Raw genomic sequence first — 23,219 nt, 5'->3', positions numbered from 1 at the left:
AATAAGCATGCCTTTATTGTTCATCGTTTTTGACTTGTCTTGTTCTTCTATTGCAAATTGTCCTTGACCCATAAATGCAGATATTTCCACAACATCAAATGCATCACTGTCACTGTTCTTCTAAATTGAATTCTTCCTTTGAGTTGCTTTCTTCTTTTGCTTCTTTCTCATTGTCCTTGATCCACTTCAAGCAATCAAGCTTCAATTGGAGTGACCTGCTCTGATTCCAATTGTTGGGAAAAATACTGGGGCTGGGGGCGGTGAAACAGTATTTTAAACTTTTCATTTCATATTCTGATTTCTGTTTTCTACTGTCATTCATGCAACCAACGTATGTACACGACTTCAGTAAAGGGAAACAACGTATATCCAATTAACTAACTTTTCATATATTTGATCATTTGTTCATCTTTAACGTGTGCATCACTACTTCATTAGTCATTAATTAAACAATAACTATGAGGAGTAAGAGCATAATAAATCATCACTCATAAGCAACACAACAACACATGAGAACACCAAGACTTTTAGGAGGAAACCCAATGTAGGAGAAAACTACTGTTGTCATCATCTCTTTCTTCTTTCTTATTATATAAAGAAAATCTTCTTACAATACTGTACTGGCGCATACGTTTACCAATTTGCAGGAACCCACCTGCAAAAGGCTACAACCTTCTCTCATTCTCCAACACCCACTAGAAGGGAGCTACAACCCACTAATCTCGTTTATCGGCTCCTACCCCCCAAGAAAATTTACTATCTACCATTGGAAGGAAGCTTTAACCCCCTCACTGAAGGCTCCAACCCTCAGCACCTTTGTGGACCACATTTCATAATATTTCATATTAGATCCACCTGACTCAAAACATCAAAACCTATAGGTCACCTTTCATCATATTTTCAAACTTGACCCACACACATCATTAAGCTCAATACAAAACTGAATACTATATCTAAAATACAATCATTGAACAACCTGAATCACTATAACATCGGCAAACCAATCACGGAATTTCAATCAACCATTGCAACTAGCTCAAACCAATCCATAACAGATATGCACAACCATTCATCAATAATCCAAGCCATATGTTGTTAATCATTACAAAAACATAGTGTTGTTCCTGCAAACCCTGATTAGAATTAACTTCAAATTGTATACGTTATTGTTCATAATAAAACCCACGTATATACACACTTCCTCTGAAGAAGATGTGCATACATATCTCAAATCACTAACTAGTGAGTTCTCTGTCAAACTGAATCACTGGATCAATCATTGAATATTGAATCATAATAGATACAACAATATTGACTTTATAAAAAACCCAATCATAATGCATCATCATCATTGATCAATATACCAAGCCTCATTCAACCCAATCAACACTATTAGACACATATCATTAAGATAGATATATCATCAACAAACAATAGAAAACAGAACAAAATTCATCAAATATCATCATCAAGCCATATTGCAAAACCCTAGTATATATACGTGACATCCATGAAGCATATCCGCGTATGTACGTGACTACCATGCATAACACTCACATACATCTCAAAACATAGAATAAATTCGCAAAATTTATACGCGACTATACAGAACCATATTTGTGTAGGTACGCGACTCTCCACAGATAAACATGCGTACATATCTGAAAACTTTCTTTGCAAAACACAACTTCACTCTCCGGAACCTTCAGTGTGAAAACTATAGACTTCTGAATAATTTATTTCAATCACGGCATCACAATAATCACAGATTCATCATTATTAGTACTTTGACATTTGCAACAAGTAAATCAATCAAGCATATATGTCAACATACTTTCAGCTGAGCCTTCTTCATGCTCCCTAGTGCACACACGTTCTAAATCAGATCACACATGTATAACCCATTACTTGCACACCTAACATCTTGATCTCCATCTCCTTATATAGTTTTTTCCTTAGCCAACACCTTAGGTAAATACCTTAGTAATGTTGTTAGTATTATTTGATGTGATCAAATAACAATTGTCATTCCAATTACTATGGGCCAATACCATGGTAAAGACCCCTGGTATCCAGTTTACCATGGTTCAAATTATGTACATGACTTTCACGTATAGGACCAATGTATGTACATGACCCTTCTTCATAGGATCTGCATATACTTTCTCAAATATTACCTTTATCATTCATTTGTCTCTGAACTGACATTTCTCTATCCATACCAACTATAGCATATGTACCAATTTGTATTAGTTCCATAATCATCATGATAATGTTGACAACTTTATTAAGTAGGTTACCATAAAAAACAACACATTAGCCATAGTGCCAACAGTTAAAATAAACTTGACTTGGTCAAGTTACCAATAGTTTTTGAGCTCTAGGTTTATGAGAACCTATGGTGTTGCCTATGGTATTCACATGGAATATAGCATATTTAAAGGGGGAATTAAAACAACCTAGATCCATTTTTACCCCGGATCTACCAAGCGTTGAGAGGGATCAAATCTTTTTGCATCTTAAGATATTTGCATCTCAAGAGATTTGATCCCTCTTAGCACTTGATAGATTCAAAGTTAAGATGGATCTAGGCTGGTTTAATTAATAGACAGAATGACCATTTTCTAGACAATTTTTCTGGTCAATTTACGAAACACACATCACATTAAAAAGTTAAATAAAGAAATTATATATATATATATATATATATATATACACACTTTTTCTAGTCAATTTTGTCCAAAATATAGTAGATATTTTTAAGAACCATAATTTAAGTGGTTTCATTACAAATATCCAGTGTCTTGGGGTTTTATGGGGTGTTGAATCTATTTATGCATTCAAAAATGCATTTCAAAAAACAAGAAATCATAATCTTGCTCATTTTACTGTCAGATTTAGATTAAAAAAAAAAAATCATCTATTAGTTAGAGTACTATTCTCTTTATATATAATTTTATATATTTTATAAAGTGTTTAATATTATTAAAAAATAACATTTTTATATATAGAAATGTGAAATTTATATATAATATAAATAATATTAGAAATATAGAAATATGAAATTTATATATAATATAAATAATATTAGAAATAACCCAGTTAGATTCATTTTAACTAGGTTCACATTTTAAGAAATTAAATCCATTTTAGTATTTTATATATTAAAATTTTAAAATAAAGATGAAGTTGGACATGATGAAGATGTAGTCCTATCAAGCTTATATATATAAGCTTGGTAGGACTACATCTTCATCATGTCCAACTTCTATCCTAGAAGATCATGTCCAACTTCTAGCCTCTAGGATAGCACAAGATTTGAACCCAAGACTTCCGGCTCAATGAGACTTCATTTCCACAGCCATTGCAAATTAAGCTACCCCAAATGGACAAAATGATATTAATTTCTAATTTAATTTAAAAATATAAATTTGAACATTGATTTAATTTGTGTTGTTTTAAAGGTTTTGAAATTGATATTTTAAAATTTTAATTTAGTAATTAATAATTATTAGATAGATGGTAGACATTTAACCTCCATATAATATTTTTAGTAAAATACACAAATTAAAAGCTTAAATTTATTTTCATAGTTATGTATTTTTAGTTAGTTTATTTAAATTCAATAATTAGAATAATAATATATGAACAAATGTAATATGAAATGAGTTATAGCTTTTAGACATGCAATATTGATAAACTATGTTATTGGTCCTTCAAATTATAACAAAGTCTATTTACAAATTATATATATATAATTTAACACAAATCTCATACCGTATTTGTAAAACAAAATCCCTTAAAACTGTAACACAAATCTCACACCATATTCGTAAGACCAAATCCCATAAAAATGTAGTGCATCTCTTAATATAATTACATTTTTATGTGATTTTCTCTCCAAGGCATGCATCTACCCACATAATTACATTTTTTATTGGAAAGAGTTTTCAGCGAAAATTACATCATAATACATTAGTCGACACATTTCAAACTAACAAGTGTGGTTATCGTGAAGACAAGTTGAAGAACCAGATCATGGTTGTCCATTAAATAGAAAGAGGAGATCATCCAATTACTTCTAATCAAATATGGTAATAAATATAACAAAATTAACTGTTAAATTAATTAACTAATTATAACTAACAAGTGTGGTTATCGTGAGGACAAGTTGAAGAACCAGAGCATGATTGCACATTAAATAGAAAGAGGAGATCATCCAATTACTTCTAATCAAATATGGTAATAAATATAACAAAATTAACTTATAAATTAATTAACTAATTATTTTTTCCCTATCCCATTGTCCAGTGCAATTACCCAGTGAAACATAGTTTTAGTTTTTTCCTAGTCAATTATAAGAGTTGGATGATTTGCTCTCTATTTAATGTGCAGCCATTATCTAGTTTTTCTTCAACTTGTCATAACGATGAACCAAACTAGTTAGTTCCAAACCCCTAGATAAATGTATTATGATGTGATTTTCGTGTCAAACTCTCTTCTCAATAAACTTAATATGAATCACATATGGCTAAATTCACCAATTACATTTTAAAAAAATCCATGAATAAAGCTGCGAAAATTCACCAATTACATTTTTAAAAAATCCATGAATAAAGTACCCGACATCGAATGCTGCACGCTATAGAGTTTAGGTGTGATTGAGATTGAGGGATGCCAGACGCTTTCTAGTATGGGTGAGCTGATTCAGTAGTCCCAACCGTGTGGTTGAAAATGGAATGCATAAAAACTCTATTGCGGAATTAATATTGAAGTAATCCACAAGGGGCCATGGGGACGGATGCATAATAGATATAACCATGCTCCATTAAATGGGCACACCCGGACTGTTTCTGTATAAAGCAGTCTCCGTCTTCGGCGTGCCATAAGGAACCCGTGAATATGGAATGTTTTCCAAACCGTTTTTCAGCTTTTCAGTATGCGGCCACATTTGTTAAATGCTTAGTGCCCATGCAATTGCAACAAGATCTTGTGGACAATGACGGGGGTCCAAAAAGGGAGAAATAGTGAAGGGAGGCCATCTGCAGAGGTACAAAACCCTAGTATGAACTCTAGGAGGAAACCCTAAGAGAGCACTCCTTAAAATATGCAACATTTTGTCAACATGTTACCAAACAAAGATAATTGAATCTGAAAATAATGAATTGCAGCCAATTGGACTGCTTGACTTTGAGAATACTCTCCCATCATAAACGTTTACGGGAAATGCACACCGCTTCGATCGCTCTTGTAAATCATCAAGCCAAACGGAATACTGAACTGGGTTTTTCAGCATCTCGTACGACGAAACAACCATGGCAGGAGGCTCTGGATATGCTGGAGCAAGGATCGATTCCTGCAGACTCCGATCTCTACGCGCGCCTCCTACTGGAATGCGCAAAAGCAAGAGCCCTCGAAGAGGGAAAGCGGGTTCACAACCACATTGCCAGAACAGGATTTCCTGCAGATATTCTTATGGAAAATATACTGGTTAACATGTATGCGAAATGCGGAAGCTTAGAGAATTCACGTCAAGTGTTTGAAAAAATGCCTAAACGAGATGTGGCGTCTTGGACGGCCATGATCACGGGATATGCACAGAATGGGCAGAGTAAGGAAGCATTGAATCTCTTCTGCCAAATGCAGCGCGCGGGTATCAAGCCGAACCGTTTCACGTTCCCGTCCGTTTTGAGGGCGTGTGGGAATTTAATGGTGTTGGAACAGGGAAAACAAGTCCATGCTCACGTTATTACAACGGGGGCAATTATAGATGTAGTATCAAACAATGTACTTATCGATATGTACTCGAAATGCAAGCAAATAGGTGATGCATATAAAGTGTTTGTTAAGATATCTGAACGAGATGTCATCTCGTGGAATGCCATGCTGGCAGGATATTCACAGAACGGGCTTGCTGAGGCTGCCATGGAGCTTTTCAGGCAAATGCGAGTGGAATGTGTGGAATTGAATCAATTTGCATTCTCCAGCGCTATAAAGGCATGCGCTACTATGGCAGGTTTGGAAGAGGGTAGGCAGGTTCATTGCCATATTGTTAAAACCGAGTTTGATTATGACGTCTTTGTAGGAAGCTCCCTTGTCGATATGTATGCAAAATGTGCAAAGCTAGAGTATGCACGTCAAGTGTTTGATAGGATACCTGAACCAAATGTGGTGACTTGGACCACCATGATTTCTGGGTATGTGCAGAGTAATGGTTTCGAGGAGGCTCTGAAGCTTTATTGCCAGCTACCCTTTCATGGCATCAAACCTGATGAGTTTGTGTTCTCCAGCATTCTCAGTGCATGTGCCAGTCTTTCAGCCTTGGAACAGGGAATGCAGATCCATGCCCACATTGTGAAAACTGGATTTGAATCACAGAAATGTGCAGGGAATTCTCTTATTGAAATGTATTCGAAGAGTGGGTGCCTGAAGGATGCCCAGCGAATACATGATTTGATGCCAGCAAAGGATGTGGTCTCATGGACTGCCATGGTTGCAGGATATGCACAGTATGGGGATGGCAGTGGAGCCCTTCAAGTTTTTGAACAAATGCAACAGGCGGGAGTAAAGCCAAATAACATTACCTTTGTTTGTGTACTGTCTGCTTGTAGCCATGTTGGCTTAGTGGATGAAGGTCGTCATTACTTCGATGCTATGTTTTGTGATCATGGCATAATGCCCACGTCTGAGCACTATGCCTGCATGGTGGACCTTCTTGGTCGTGCTGGGAGAATCAAGGAAGCTGAAGAATTGATTAACAAGATGCCCGTTGAGCCTAGTGCTTCTGTCTGGGGGGCATTGCTTGGTGCCTGCAGAGTCCATGGTGACATTGAACTAGGGAAAAGAGCAGCTGAAAACCTTCTTAAGTTGGAACCACAATGTGCTGGAACTCATGTTCTTCTCTCGAACATTTATGCTGCAGCTGGTAGGTGGGATGATGTGGCAAGGGTGCGGAAATTGATGAAAGACAGGGGAGTGAAAAAGGAGACTGGAGTCAGCTGGATTGAGGTAAGGAACACAGTCCATGCATTTGCTGTTGGTGACTCATTGCACCCAGAGTCAGAGAGGATCCATGCAATGTTGGAAACATTAACTCAACAAATGAAGGATGCAGGATATTCACCTGATACTAACTGTGTGCTACGAGATGTTGAGGAGGAGCAGAAGGAGCGCATCCTCCAACACCACAGTGAAAAGTTGGCCCTTGCTTTTGGGCTTATTACCTCACCTCCTGGAGCAACCATCCGAATAAAAAAGAACCTCCGTGTTTGTGATGACTGCCACAGTAGCATCAAGTTCATTTCCAAGATTGTTGGGAGGGAGATAATTGTGAGGGATACTCATCGCTTCCATGTTTTTAGTGGCGGGCTTTGTTCCTGCAAGAATTATTGGTGATGAAGCTAGTAAAATTTGCTGCTTTTTCACTGATAGAGAAAGCTGTAAGACTAGAGTTTGTGCCCCGCTAGACTGTAGTATATGAATGCACGTATTTATTTGGCAGAAAACAAAGAAAAAAACTAATGGGCCAGTTGAGCCTCCGGATATCGAAGATATTGTTCATGTGTGGGGCATGTATAAATACCTACTCCTAACTATTAACTGAATTCTATTTGTCTCAGTAGTATATTCATTTAAAATTTGCTCAGGATACCTGGAGGCTCCAGATTAACATCTCTTGGCAAGAATTTTAACATAATATTCGTTGAGGTCAGCTCCCAGACATTTTATACATTGCTTCCTTTTGTAGACCGAAAATGCCTAAATTGTAGACCTTTCCGTGGACTTCAAGTTTGAATTTATTGTAGTTCCATGGATGAGTAGAGCATAAGAACTGCTCCTTAAGCTTGATTGGAGTCATTGTTTATAATAAGGGAATTCATTCAATCAAGTAGCATTGTCTTTGAAGTCTTTGCCTTCAAAACTGCGCAAATTCTCTTGCTAATCTCTCTCTAGGGTGAGAAGCTAAATTTCTGCTTAGGATTGATCAATCGTGGTTAACAGTATGCTACTGCATGGCTAAGACAACTTAATAAACTAGTTCAGCGGTTTTAGTTTTTGTCTCTGTCTAGGCTGGTGTGATGATAGTTCTGTAAGTGCTTTATTGGATCATCTAAGAACAAACTGAGATGTGAAACGGAAAGGCGGGAAAAGCCCAAGGTGACATGGGAAGAGAAACATGTTGGGTTAGTGGGATAGAAAAGATAGAGACTGAACAACATTTCTTGCTGTGTTGCAAAGTGTGTGATCACATCAGAGAGATATCAAATCTACAAATCAGCAACTGGGAGACGGCATTTTTGGGGATCAACTGGGGGATAGTAGATACAGCAAAGCTGGCTGCAAGAATGATTCACACAAGAGACAGGTTTCCAAGATCAGCTGCAGAGCTTTAGTTAGCTCTTCATCGAGCGAAGAATGTTGAGTCCAGATGAGTAGTCCAGAATGCCTTTGTACATGATCTAGCTCTTGCCTTTATTTTCTCTTGTTTTGTTGTAATCTTTTGCCTTTAATTACATGAAATTCTAGCACCAAATGTAAACACAGCTTTATCCTTTATTAAAGCCATGTGGACGGTTTATTAAATTTCTTTCCTCAAATTATTTCCCCTGAGACTCAAACTTGGCTTGATGTACTACCAGCGTAGATCCATCTTAACTTTGGATCTACCAAGCACCGAGAGGGATCAAATCTCTTGAGGTGCAAGCCTCTTTTAGAGTGAAAAGAGATTTGATCCCTCTCAACACTCGGTAGATCTGTTAAGATGGATCTAGGCTGGTTAACAGATTAGGACAGGACATTACAACATGAATTTTATGTTTTTAAATAGGCAACATTAGAGAGGAATACCATGGGAAAAACATGGGTTAGGAATGCCATAGGAAAAACCATTGGTTGTCACAACTTAGAGCTAAAAAACTACGAATGGTAACTTGACTAATTTACTTCAATGTTAATTTAATTTTTAATTTCATTTAATTTTTATTTTTATGTAATTTGACCGAGTCAAAATTTTTAACAAGACAAGTCAGGACATTATAACTTCTCTTCCATGCTAGGCTGGAGAGCGCCTCTCTGCACAAAATTTCTGGTGCTTGAAAGAATGTAAGGGGGCCTGCCTGACCTGAGTAGGGTTTGGTTGTTTTGGGAGTACAGTGAACGAACAACAATTTCTACATGCCTTGTCTTCCTGACTAAAATCAAGCAACCACTTGACTCGTGTTCAGAAGCAGATTCTAACCACCGGTACAAGGATTTTTCTCTAACTAAGCTACCTGAACTATTTCCTAAAGTTCCCTATTTCTTGTTTGAATAGTCACCCTTTCATTTATTTAATAGAGAGTGGCGTGTTCTGGAAGATCACTATCAATTTGGTTGTGGTCAATCTGATTCATAAAAGTTGCTGAAGGAAGCTTGGTTGAAAATTTAGTTCAATATGTTTCAAAAATCTAATGGTTGTGCATATTTTTTTATTTATGAAGGATTGCACTTTATCTTCTTCATAACAAGTTTACTGGATGATAACGTGTCATGAGCACAGTGTTGTAGTTCAAGGTTTAAGGGTGAAAACTTCATAAGATCCCCTTCAGGTGTAACCTAACTTATCCATAGAAGTCTTTCTAGAAGCCCCCTCCGATGAAAAAGTCACGCTACATGAAATTGTGATGGAACCCTAGTCATGCAACTTATCACATACAAGAAAGAAAGTGTGGCTGGCGACTTTCTTCTCAATTGCTGGATTACATAGTGTTATAAGCATTAAATAAAGTAACTCGTAATGTTACACCATAAGTGAATCTTAAATATACCTTTATGGTTGTGAAAATACCCACCACATTTAAATGTTCTATTGTAATTTGATTGATTATAATTTGTGGCAATATTAGCTGGCCCCTTGTTGCAGTTAGTTGGAGTTTTAGAAGCCTATGTGGTTCTATCCATCAACATAGAAAAAATTATGTCAGAAAATGATTAAACATATGTGAAGCCTAGAATTATCATGTGTATAAGATATGGCCTTAAGCAAGTGCAAGTTGGTTAGTGTCAGAATGGTATGGCATTGAACTTTCTTCATAACTACCTTAAATTAGTCATAGTAAACATTATAAATAAACATAATCCAGTATATAAATATAAGAACACAAAAAAGAAATAAACATAATCGTATATAAACATAAGAACACAAAATAGATAATAGTGGGGAAACCCAAGAAGGGAGAAACTTCATTTATAAAGAATAGTTCAGTACTTGAGTGGTTACAAATGAGGATAACGTCTGAAATATATTTTTTATGGTTCTATTTAGTTCTTTCTAAAGCCTCAAATGTGGGACCACAAAGCCTACATAACTAACCACAATGTGGTCCAAAATCTCGATAGGTTAGGTTTAAATACTCCAACATTTCCCTATAAACACAATTAACAAAGGCTTGAACATTCTGTCATATTTTTCTTTTGGGAAAGGTTAGAAAAGTGACAAATGTTGACCAGCAAATTTGGTTCATAACAAGGTACGACCACCCTTTCTATGCACAGCCCATACGTAGAACTCTAATGCCCATAACACCTTCATAGAATCCTTATTGGAAAAATAGTGAAATCAACATAAATGGTAAGAATAGGAACACAAGATCTCTCAATGTTGTCAAAGAAACGATGTCCTTGCTATTAAAGAACAATCTCCAAAACATATATGGCAAAGAGGTTGATGACCCCATTGTCATGATGGTCAATAAGGCTCACAAATGCCCCATACCACATGCAAGAAGACAAATTAAGAACCTAAAAATTGTCTTTCTCATCTAACACCTCATGCAATATGATTTTCTCATCAAACATCCCAACAATTATTATTATTAACATTGTGTAAAGGAGACTATTGTTGGAACCAACCAATCAAAATGTGCAATGAGGACTATATAATTTTACCGTCAAGAATACATCAATATGAAGTCATGAACTAAGTGCTTAGATGTCATCGTGACCAATCATTAATTTAAGCACAATAACTCCTCTTATTAAGTACCAATTCAAGATTTTGACTTCTACTCCTCTTCTCTAAAGATCTACAAGAAGAAATGCTAGCATACCAAGAAGAATTTTAACATATGGAGGCATTCCTTATATTACAATGATTAGAGCGTTGATACAAATTAGATGTTGATGGTATAGGTTTTGATGCGCACTAAACAAAAGGTGTAGGATGTGGCTCATGTTGAATTGGGTGTAGGATTTCATTCCCACAAATGGATGGTAGAATAATCGTCTAAAATGTTAAGACTCAAGCTCTAGCATATACCCAATGGACAAATTAGCAGATGGTGTAGGATTTAGCCCTACAAATCAATAGATGATGTAGGATTCTGTAGCATGTAGTGATGAAGTCTCAACATATCTAAGGCTTACCTGCTTTGGTCTGATCTCAAGCTCAATGATAGCAACAACACTATGTTAACATTTCTCGAGTTTGTCATTTGTAGATTTCATATAATGCAATATTTTGGAACCAAATCCTTTAATATGTTTCCTCAAATCTAGGAAAAAGGTGTTCATTGGTCAACAATTCACAGGCAAACGACAGCAAGTGAAAATTGAATTACCTTTTTCAAAGTGTCAAGTATTTCTTGCTCCTCTGAAATTGCTTTGAGTTTTCATTTGACATGCATTAATGTTTGTTCCATCTCATTAATATACATAGTCTAATCATGAACTTACTCAGCATACTTCAGAATTTTTGTAAGAACCTAGAATTTCTCTTAAAAGTACAATATATGTCTCAAATATAATTCTTAAATATAGTATTCTTACTTTCCATCCATTTTTTTTTGTGCAAATTCTAGATGAACTTCTCATTTTCATTCAACTAATCATGATCTTGAGCAATAGAGTTTTGTCACTAATATTCATATCTTGCAAAGAAGCAACATGTTCCCAAAATGTTTTGTTCATTGACTAATATCATGCAATGAATCAATTCATTATAGCCAACTTTGGTATTAGAGTCGTGCAATGCAAAAACTTGTTCATTTAGCTTCACAGTAGTGTTCTACAAAGATGCAATCTCATGAATAGTCTCATTGCTATCCATACCATTAATATCCCATGAGGCGATAGCAACATTTTGAAGTAGTCATTAGTAACTTCTAAAGAAATGATCTTCTGATGGTGTCTTTAAAAGAACAATTCTTCATCTCATTGAGATCAACCATAATTGAAGAAAATGAGGTATTGTGCAATAGTAAAAATAATAGGCAAAATGTAGAATGTGTAAGCAAGTTCACTCAATTATTCATTTCCTCAATTTGTGTTAGGTCCCTATACTACTAGTGTAACCTCTTATTGTTATTAGTATAACCCACTTATTATATTGATGTACCCATGTAGTGCCCATATTGTTACTATTGTGCCCCATAGAAGCCCACTATTGTTTTTTTTTTTTTTTTTTTTGTAAGCCCACTATTGTTATTATTGTGCCCTTACATTATTATTGTCATGTCGGCTCTGATTATGTTATGACCCCTTAGACTCCTATATATAAAAAGGAGGTCTTTTCATTTGTATCATCAAAGAATTGTTCATTTATGTAATGTAAAGGAGGTTGCCTCCTCGAAGAGGCTGAATTCTAAGGTGTTGATCTATCTTTTCTATCTTTTCTTGCGCTGGTTTCATAACATTTGGTATCAGAGCTTTGGATTCTAGGGTTTTGCTGCTCCAAACAGGTCATCGTGGCATTTTCGCTATAACTTTTTTTCTGTAACGTTTCAGAAGTTGCAAAAAAAAAACCCATTTGAGAAGAAATTGCGCTAAACCTTGGGTCCGAATTTCAGAGCTTTTCGCGCGATATTTGCGGAGATATGATCTGAGGAAGTTGGTATTTTTGCATAATCCTAAATTACATTCAAAACAGGTGACCTGGGGAAAATCGTCATAACTTTCTCTCTGGGGATCGGATTGAAATTTCGTAAGAAGGTACAGAAAGAGGACGGACTGTAGTTTCTTGTATGCATTTTTCAGATCCAAAGGTTGAAACAGTGACTCGTGGCACGTCGTACAAGTTCGCTCTACTGAACCAATCTATAATCAGGTCATCTTGGGAGATTGTGCATAACTCTTTCTTGGAGAATCCAATTTGGATCAGACTGGTGGCATTGGAAAGAGGACATAGAGGGCTACTACAGATCACAATTTCAGAACTTAAAGATCCGAAAGTACAGAGTTACAGTCGTTTCAAGGTAGAGCTCCTAAAATTAAGAAAAAGCAAGATGAAGAAGTTTGATGGCAAGGATCCGGTAAATTGGATACTTCAGATGGAGCAATATTTTGATCTACATGGTGTACAACTGTTACAAAAGGTATGTATTGCATCTTCATATTTAGAACCAGATCAATTCTTATGGTACGAAGGGCTTTGTTCTCGTAAACAACTTGTTACGTGGTCAATTTTCACGGAGGAAATGATAGCACATTATGAGGATACAAAGAGCAACACCGTGTTTAGAGCAACACCACAACAATTGGAAAGAGTAAAAGGGCTTTGTGACATAGTGGAAAGAAAAATTATGGAAACCAGGAAGCGTACCCCTCACAACTATAAAGATGGAAGTGTTGTTTCTCCTAGCCTTCCACAACCTACAAGGGTTACACCACAACAATTGAAAGAAAAAAGAGAAAAAGGGCTTTGTTACAATTGTGATAGCAAATGCACTAAAGGTCATAAGTGTGCTGAGAAGAAATTATTTTACATAGAATATGAAGAGGAGGAAGAAAAGAAGCAAGAAAGGTCAAAAGAAGAAGATATACTCCAGGAACAAAGCCTAGATGAAGAACAAATAAATCCGACCATATCTTGTAATGCATTGGCGGGAATTACCACTCCTCAAACCATCAAGATAGAAGGACAAATCAAGAAGAAAAAGGTAATAGTGTTGATTGATTCAGGAAGCACCCACAATTTTATTCATTGTAGGGTAGCAAAAGAATTGAATTGCTTCCTATATCCAGCACCGGAGTGTCAAGTGATGATTGCAAATGGAGGAACAATAAATTGCTCTCGAAAGTGCCATAATATCAAGCTATCTATGGGAGAATATGTATTGACTAGCCCAATGCTTTCCATTCCAATGGGAGGTGCTAATGTTGTACTAGGAGTCCAATGGCTACAATCCTTGGGTACAATAGCTTTTAATTTTCAAGAACTTTTCATCAAATTTTCTACGGAAGGAAAGGAAGTTGAATTAAGGGGTATTGCAGGGAAACCAGGAAAGATAATCAGCTCTAATAGCATGACAAAGCTTCTAAAAAAGGAGCAAAGAGGTGTAATTGCACAATTATGTTCGCTAGATGTTTCCACATTGGAATCATCTATTTCTCCAGATCTCCAAAAAGTCCTGGACAATCATTCCAAGGTATTTGAGACTCCAAAAGGTCTCCCATCTATGCGTAGTCATGATCATGCTATTCATCTGATTCCAGGAAGTGTTCCTCCAAACATCAGGCCGTACAGATATCCCTATGTCCAAAAAAGTGAAATTGAACGTATGGTTGCAGAAATGCTAGAGGCTGGTATAATTCAACCGAGTCAAAGTTCTTTCTCATCTCCAGTAGTATTGGTGCACAAGAAGGATGGATCATGGCGCATGTGTCCAGATTATAGGGAGCTCAACAAGCTCACTATTAAAGATAAGTTCCTCATTCCTGTTATTGATGAATTACTGGATGAATTGCATGGATCAATTTACTTCACCAAGTTGGATCTTCGTTCGGGATATCATCAAATCAGAATGAAGATTGAAGACATTCCGAAAATGGCATTTAGAACTCATGAGGGTCATTATGAATTTTTGGTCATGCCTTTTGGCCTTACCAATGCACCTTCAACATTTCAAGGTTTGATGAATTCAATTTTCAAACCATTCCTTAGAAAATTTGTGTTAGTATTTTTTGATGATATACTAATCTACAGCAAGTCTTGGAAGGATCATGTTGACAGGGTGCTACAACTATTGGAGGAGAAACAATTATATGCAAAAAGATCCAAATGTTTCTTTGGAGTCCAAGAGGTGGAATATTTGGGTCATATTGTATCTGATGAAGGAGTTAAGGTAGACCCTAGCAAAATTAAAGTCATTAAGGAATGGAAAATCCCCACATCCATAAAGCATCTGCGAGGATTTTTTGGGTTGACAGGGTATTATCGCAAGTTTGTTAAGAATTATGGGAGAATAGCAGCACCTCTAACAACATTATTGAAGAAAGATTCATTTTCATGGACTCCGGAAGCAACAAAGGCCTTTGAACATCTTAAAGAGGCAATGTGCCAAGCACCAGTCTTAGCTACACCGGACTTCACAAAAACCTTTATTGTGGAATGTGATGCTTCAGGAAATGGAATTGGTGTTGTTCTAATGCAAGATGAAAGACCCATTGCTTTTGAAAGTCGTCCAATCAAGGGAAAGTTTTTAAGCAAAGCTATTTATGAGAAGGAAATGTTGGCAATACTCCATGCACTTAAGAAATGGCGACCCTACCTAATGGGAAGACACTTCAAGGTAAAAACGGATCATGATAGCCTTAAATACTTTTTAGAACAAAGATTATCCTCTGAAGAGCAACAAAAGTGGGTCACAAAGATGTTGGGTTATGACTTTGAAATCATTTACAAAAAAGGGAAGCAAAATGTGGTGGCAGATGCACTCTCAAGAAAGGATGAGGATGTGGAGGCATTGTTGTGTGCCATTTATATTATCCAACCAGATTGGATAAACGAAGCAAGGGATGAATGGAAGAAGGACGAAGAAGTATGGCCACTTATTCAAAAGTTGCAAAAGATCCCAATTCAAACAATATTGCCAGAAATTAAAGAGGAAGGAAAAATCATATTGGAACCTGGAGCAGTCACAGAAACAAGAACCCGATAGCTACGAAATCGATCAATTTCAGAGTATCTCATCAAGTGGAAGAACTTACCCGCTGAATATTCCACATGGGAGGACAAGAATTTTATATAGAAGCATCAAGAACTACTCAAGCGTTGAGGACAATGCTTTTTGAAGGAGAGGGGCATGTTAGGCCCCTATACTACTAGTGTAACCTCTTATTGTTATTAGTATAACCCACTTATTATATTGATGTACCCATGTAGTGCCCATATTGTTACTATTGTGCCCCATAGAAGCCCACTATTGTTATTATTGTGCCCTTACATTATTATTGTTATGCCGGCTCAGATTATGTTATGACCCCTTAGACTCCTATATATAGAAAGGAGGTCTTTTCATTTGTATCATCAAAGAATTGTTCATTTATGTAATGTAAAGGAGGTTGCCCCCTCGAAGAGGCTGAATTCTAAGGTGTTGATCTATCTTTTCTATCTTTTCTTGAGCTGGTTTCATAACAATTTGACTATAAGAATAAAATTAATGCCCCTCGATTATTCAACAATATTTAGAATATTTACTCCAAGGTTTAAAAAATCTCTTTAATTTGTTTTTTAAAAGTACTTTTTTTCGCCAAATTAATCTCTGCAAAAGTTTCAAATATCCTTTGCTTTTTAACATTCTCTCAAACCATTTTCAAAGTTTTTGTTAGAAATTGTAGCAAGAAAGGGTCAATTTGACTTTTGCCTTAGTCTGTTGAAAAAATGTAGTAAGGAAGACTCAATTTGACTTTATCCTTAGTCGAATTGAGTAAAATCGTATTTCCATGTCAGTAGGACAACTTGGAGGCAGTTAACTAGTGTGACATGGATCTTGTCACTCAGTTAGCCCAATAAATTATAGTTAGAGGCCTTGGAGTTCAGTCATGCATGTGTGATTGCTAAATTTTAGCAATCCAATTCAATTATTTTCAGTTGTATTCAATTAACTGACTTCTAACTATTGAGACAGTCAATTGAAGATTAGTTTTGCAATGGGACAACAATCTAACTCAAAGATTTGTCACTTAACTGATCAATCAACCCAAAATAACTAATGCATGCAAGGAATTTGAATTGCTCAACTGAAGTGGAGAAGACAAGGCAGTGTAACATGAAATGTATACTAGTTTGAGTGTACAGTTGTTGCATGAGGTCAGAAGATCAATCCTTGGGAATTGCACAATCAATTAGGAGGAAATTCCTATCTTTTAGGGGCTAATTTCCCTAGGACTTGTGCAAGGAAATAAGAGGCTAGATGAACAAATAATTGGTTAAGTGTTGGCCAGAATTTCTCATTCAACAGAGAGAACAGAGTTTCTCATTCAACGGAGAGAACAATTATTCTTTTGCAGGTTGAGCTCAAAGTTGAAGCTAGCAATTGTAATGGTTTCCCTATTCAACTAATTAATGCAAAGAGGCTTGAGGGGGTTTTCCCAGTTGGGTTCCCCTAGAAATCACTGTGTATTTGTGGTTTTGCTTATCGCATGTTGTTCTAAATTGTGATTTTCATTCCGCAAATTAGTAGAGCAGAATTGCATCTCATGTTTTTTAGTTCAAAACCTTGAACAATTGCAATTTCTATCAAATTTCTACATGGTATCAAAGCCCTAAAATCACATTAGAACCAATATTTTGAACTTGTCTCTCAGGAATTTTAAATTTGTGGCTTAAGTGTAGCAACTTTTCTTCAAATTCGGGAGAATGTCTTTCAATGGACTGAGATTGAAGTATACCCTGTAAGGTAGTTTGAATTTCATAGACTGGAAGGATCGAATGGAAGCAGTGCTCGATGATAATGGTGTTCGAATATCTTAAAATTGATAGTTCAAAACCCCAGCAGTGGAATGCACAACAATTGGCCCAATGGAAGAAGGATGTTGCAAAGGCCGGGAGAATTCTTATGGAACGTGTGAGGGACTTGTGGTCTCAAATCTCCGTGGCAAAGAGACACCATTTGCTATCTAGAAGACACTGACCGAGTTGTTCGAAAGTAACAGTCACCATAGAAAATTGGCCCTGAAAGACAAACTTCGAAACATAAGGATGCAGAAGAATGATACCATTTTGCAATATCTCTCCATATTTAACAAGTTCGAGATGAGCTTGGAGGGGTTGGGGTGAATGTTGCAAAAGATGACCCGGTGAGCCTAGCTCTTCTAGGTCTTCCAAAATTCTAGCATAGCTACCAAGGTTCTGTGAATGGAAGGTAAAAATTACAGAATTGGGAAACGTTGTGGTCTGATTTGGTTCAAGAAGAGTTTAGGAGAAATACCAAAGATGGAACTTCATCCAGAGTAAAGGATGGAGAGAATTTTACCTTGGTTGGAAATGGGAAGAAAGGCAAAGGGAAGAAGAACCAAAGAAAACTTGAATCTAGCCAAAATAATGGCAAGAATAAAGATTTGAGCAAGATAAAATGTTTCCGCTACCACGAATTCGGGCACTATGAAAAAAATGTCTGCACAAGAAGTCTACCAAGAAGCCTTCAGGAGGCAAAGCACTGACTTCACGATTCGAATTAAACTTCACCCCAATAGCATGCATGGCCAACACTATTATGGGGAGTGTGTGGTACCTTGATTTTAGTGCCTCATTCCATATGGCAGGGTGCAAGGAGTTTTTCAGTAGCCTAGAGGAGAAGGATCTCCACATGCATATCAAAATGGGGGATGATGGGAGGTACAATGCTACAGGAATCGATATTGTCACCTTTGAGAGGGAGAAAGCCTCTCCTTTTCGCCTCAAAAATGTTATGTTTGTACCCGGGCTAAAGAAGAACTTGATATTTGTCACATTATTGGAGGATCATGACTATGATTTTATTTTCAATAGAGAGAAATCCTCTCTGAAACACATAGCTACTGGGAAAGTGAAGCAAATTGGGGTTCGAGTGAAGAACCTATGCAAACTTGAGGTGGGAGATTTCACTGCATTGAGCAGTAAGGTTGAAAAAGTGTAGAGTCGAGATGTTGGAGAACTATAGCACAAGAGATTGGGTCATCTACACCATGGTGCCTTAAAAATCACGCAGCAAATTACCACTGATCTCCCTAAAGGTTCCCTTGACCAGCAGGATGTCTGCAAGGGTTACACATTGGTGAAATATGCTAAATCCACTTTCCATGACCAAGATAGCATAGCAAATTCAATCTTGGAGCGAGTCCACTTTGATGTTTGTGGACCCTTTTCTATAGCCTCCACAACAAAACATAAGTACTATGTTATTTTTATCGATGATTTCTCTAGAAAATGTTGGATCTTCTTCATGCAGAAGAAGGATGATGTTTTCTCAATTTTTTTGAGTTCAAGGCATTGGTTGAGAAGGAAACTGGGAAGAAGGTGAAGGCTCTCAGGAGTGATAATGGAGGTGAATTTATTGTGCACCCCTTCAAGGATGTTTGTGCCAAAGAAGGTATTCGAAGAGAATTGATAGCACCCCATAACCAAATGCAGACTGGGGTAGCTAAGAGAAAGAACATGAGCATAGTGGGAGCAGCAAGGGCCATGTTGCATGATTAGGGGTTGCCTTTACATCTATGGGTGGAAGCATGCAATACCAAAGTCTACTTGCAGAACCAGAGTCATCATAGAATACTTGGCATGATCACTCCGGAGGAAGCTTTCTCTGGGAGAAAGCCTTATGTGTCTCATTTCAAAACTTTTGGAGCTTCAGTTTATTGTCATGTCTCCAAGGATTTGAGGAAGAAACTTGAGCCTACAACAAAGTTGGGAGTTTTTGTAGGATACACCGAAACTCCACACAATTATCGAGTGTATTTACCTTCACTGAGGATGATAGTTGTGAGGAGAGATGTCAAGTTCGATGAGAAGAAGGCTATGAGGTGCTCTCTGGAATGAGATTTGAGTATCCCCCTAGAGTAGGAGCTTCTAGATCCAAAGGAGGAGCCTCAAGAGGTTGTGGAGCAGCCACATGTAGGGGAGCAGATAGGAGGCAGATTGGTGGTGCCCACTCAACTAGAAAATTCCATAGAGGGGAGAAAGAGAACCATGCAAGGGAAAATGTGGGTGCCCCCACATCACAGTGCAAACAGAGGAGGTTACCTGATAGGTACATTAGGTACAAGGCTCCCATGATAGAGCTCGTTGAGACAAAGCCTTCTTAATTTGAGGAAGCAGTTTCTCAACCTATTTGGGTTGATGCCATGGTGGAGGAATACAAATCCATCGTGAAGAATAATGTATGGGAGGTGGTGCTACGACCAGAAGGGAAATCAGTGGTTGGTTCGAGATGGATATTAAAGTGAAGCATGGAGCTGATGGGAGCATCGAGAAGTACAAGGCTAGATTTGTGGCCAAAGGATTTTCTCAGATAGAGGGAGTGGACTATGAGGAAAATTGTGCACTAGTTGCATGATATTCCTCAATCAAATCCATTCTAACATTGGCTCCGCAGATGTGGTAGAAAATCCACCAGATGGATGTGAAGACCACCTTTCTCAACAATGTTGTTGAGGAGGAAATTTACATAGAGTATCCAAAAGGATTTGAGACATATGATCGAGAGTCGCATGTGTGCAGACGCAAGAGAGCATTGTATGGTCTCAAACAAGCGCCCCGAGCATGGTCCACTCAGATCAATAGTTATCTCAGTGGATTAGGCTTCACCAAAAGTGAAGCAGATGCAAATCTCTATCACATTGTGGTAGATAATAAGTTGCTTATTCGTGTTTTGTATGTTGATGATTTAATATTCACAAGTGATGAGTAGTTGATCCACTCTTGCGAAGATGATCTTGCAAGGGAATTTGAGATGGAAGACATGGGCCTTATGCATTACTTCCTCGAGCTGGAAGTATGGTAATCTGATGGTGAATTGTTTGTGTCTTAGGGGAAGTATGCCTCTGAAATACTTTAGATATTTCACGTGGATAATTGTAAGCCAATGGACACACCTCTAGCTACAAACTAGAGGAAGGAGAATGGCACTTTCAGTGAAGAGGTTGATGCTACCATTTACAGACAACTTGTGGGGTCTTTGATGTATCTTGTGAACACAATACCCAACATGTGCTATGCAATAAACCAAGTCAAGATATGGTAAGGCTTGCCAAGTTGTACTGGAAGGCAAAAAAGCATGTGTTATGGTACCTCAATGATACTACCGAGTATGGATTATGGTATAAGAGGACAAAGCGAGTGAAGCTTCAAGGCTTCACCGACGCAGATTGGGCAGAGAGTCCATCAGACAGGGAAAATACTTCAGGTGTTATCTTCAGTGTTGGGTCCGCAACTATCTCTTGGTACAACAGGAAGCAACGATCTGTGACGCTCAACATAGAAAATGATGAATACATGGTTGCAAGTCAAGAAACATGTGAGGCCATATGGATGAGGAAAATACTTGTGGGTCTTTTTAGTCAGGAGATGGATCCAAAAATGATATATTGTGACAATCAAAGTTGCATTAAGCTCTCTAAGAATTTGGTATTTCATGACAGGTCCAAACACATTGATATCTAGTATCATCATTTGCAGGACTATGTGTATAGGAGAATTATGTTGCTATTATACATTCCAACTAAGGAGAAAGATGTTGACATCTTGACAAAGGCATTGTCAGGAGGTAAATTTGAATTCCACATGTGCAGGATAGCGCTGGTGAAAAATCTCTTTCTTGCTAGGAGGGAGTGTTGAAAAAATGTAACAAGAAAGGCCCAATTGACTTTAGCCTTAGTCAAATTTAGTAAAATAGAATTTCCACATCAGCGGGACAACTTAGAGACAGTTAACTAGTGTGACATGGATCTTGTCACTCAGTTAGCTCAGTAAATTTGAGTTAGAGGGTTTGGAGTTTAATCATGCATGTGTGATTGCTAAATTTTAGCAATGTAGTTCAATTATTTTCAGTTGTATTTAGCTAACTATCCTCTAACTATTGAGAGATTTAGTTGAAGGTCAGTTGTGCAGTGGAATAACAATCTAACTCAGTGATCTATCAGTTAACTGATCAATCAATCCAAAATAGCTAATTCATGTAAGGAATTCGAATTGCTCAGCTTAAGTGGAGAAGACAAGGAAGTGCAACGTGAGTTGTATACTAGTTTGAGTGCACAATTGTCGCATGAGGTCAGAAGATCAATCCTTGGGAATTACGTAATCAATTAGAATGAAATTCCTATTTTTAAGGGGCTAATTTCATCAGGATTTGTGTAAGGGAATAAGATGCTCTTAATGAGAAAATAATTGGCTACATGTTGGCCAGAGTTTCTCATTCAACAAAATAGTTAATCTTTTGTAGGTTGAGCTCAAAGCTGGAGCTAATAATTGTAATAGTCTCTATTCAACTAATTAATGCAAAGAGACTTGAGGGGTTTTTCCCAGTTGGGTTCCCCTAGAAATCATTTTATATTTGTGGTTTTTCTTATTGCATGTTTATGCATGTTGTTCTAAATTGTGATTTCCATTCCACAAATGAGTAGAGTAGAATTGTGTCTTTTGTTTTTCAGTTTGAAATCTTGAGCATTTGCAATTTCTATCAAATTTCTACATAGTAAAATTGAGTAATTCGATTTTCCACATCAACAAGATGATTTGGATGGCAGTCAACTTGTGTGACATGGTCTTGTCTCCTAGTTATATAAGCTAATTCAAATTTGTAGGCTTGGATTAAAGTTGTTCATGTAGTGATTGCGAAAATTTAGCAATTTAGTTCAATTATTTTCAGTTGAACTTAGTTAACTGAGCTCAAGTCATTAGTTGAGTCAGTTGAAGGTCAGTTGAGTAGTAGAATTGTTATTAACTCAGTGATCTCTCAATTAATTTAGTTAATCAGCTAAAAATAGGCCATACATGCATGGAATTTGAATTGTCTAGCTGGAGCGAAGGAAAAGGCACATTGTAATGATCAATTGTATACAAGTTGAGTGTACAAGATTAGTATAGAGGCAAGTGATCAATTCCTTGGGAATTGCACAAGGAAATAAGGATCCCCCTATTATTTAGGAGCTCAATGTCTCCTAACTTGCGGAAGGAAATAGGAGGAAATTGCAGCCTTGAATTGGCTAAGTGTTGGCTAGAGTAGGACAGTCAGAAGGAGAGCAAGTTTATAATGCAAGGTGTGCTTCAAGATTGAAGCAAGACATTGTGATAGTTTCTCATTCTCATATGATTAATGAAAAGCAGTGGAGGGGTTTTACAAGTTGGGTTCCCCTGTAAAAGCATTGTGTTCTTGTGGTTTTGTTGGTTGAATGTCATTGCATGTGTTTCTAAATAGTGATTTCCTTTCCGTAAAGGAGGGAATTTATAATATATTGTTTTTAGTTCAAATTCATCAATAGTAGTGATT

General features: G+C 37.0%; 1 pseudogene; it reads left to right on the top strand.

Moving 5' to 3' along the window:
* Positions 1-4,661: 4,661 nt before the first annotated feature.
* Positions 4,662-7,863, top strand: LOC149201615 (putative pentatricopeptide repeat-containing protein At5g52630 pseudogene; annotated as a pseudogene).
* Positions 7,864-23,219: the final 15,356 nt, after the last annotated feature.

Source organism: Pinus tabuliformis, chromosome 2_1, assembly GCF_031772625.1.
Source record: "Pinus tabuliformis cultivar Carrire ecotype Pingquan chromosome 2_1, CPIR1, whole genome shotgun sequence".
Lineage (NCBI taxonomy): Eukaryota > Viridiplantae > Streptophyta > Pinopsida > Pinales > Pinaceae > Pinus > Pinus tabuliformis.
The sequence above is the reverse complement of the archived record's forward strand: the minus strand, read 5'-3'. Positions and strand labels throughout refer to the sequence as shown.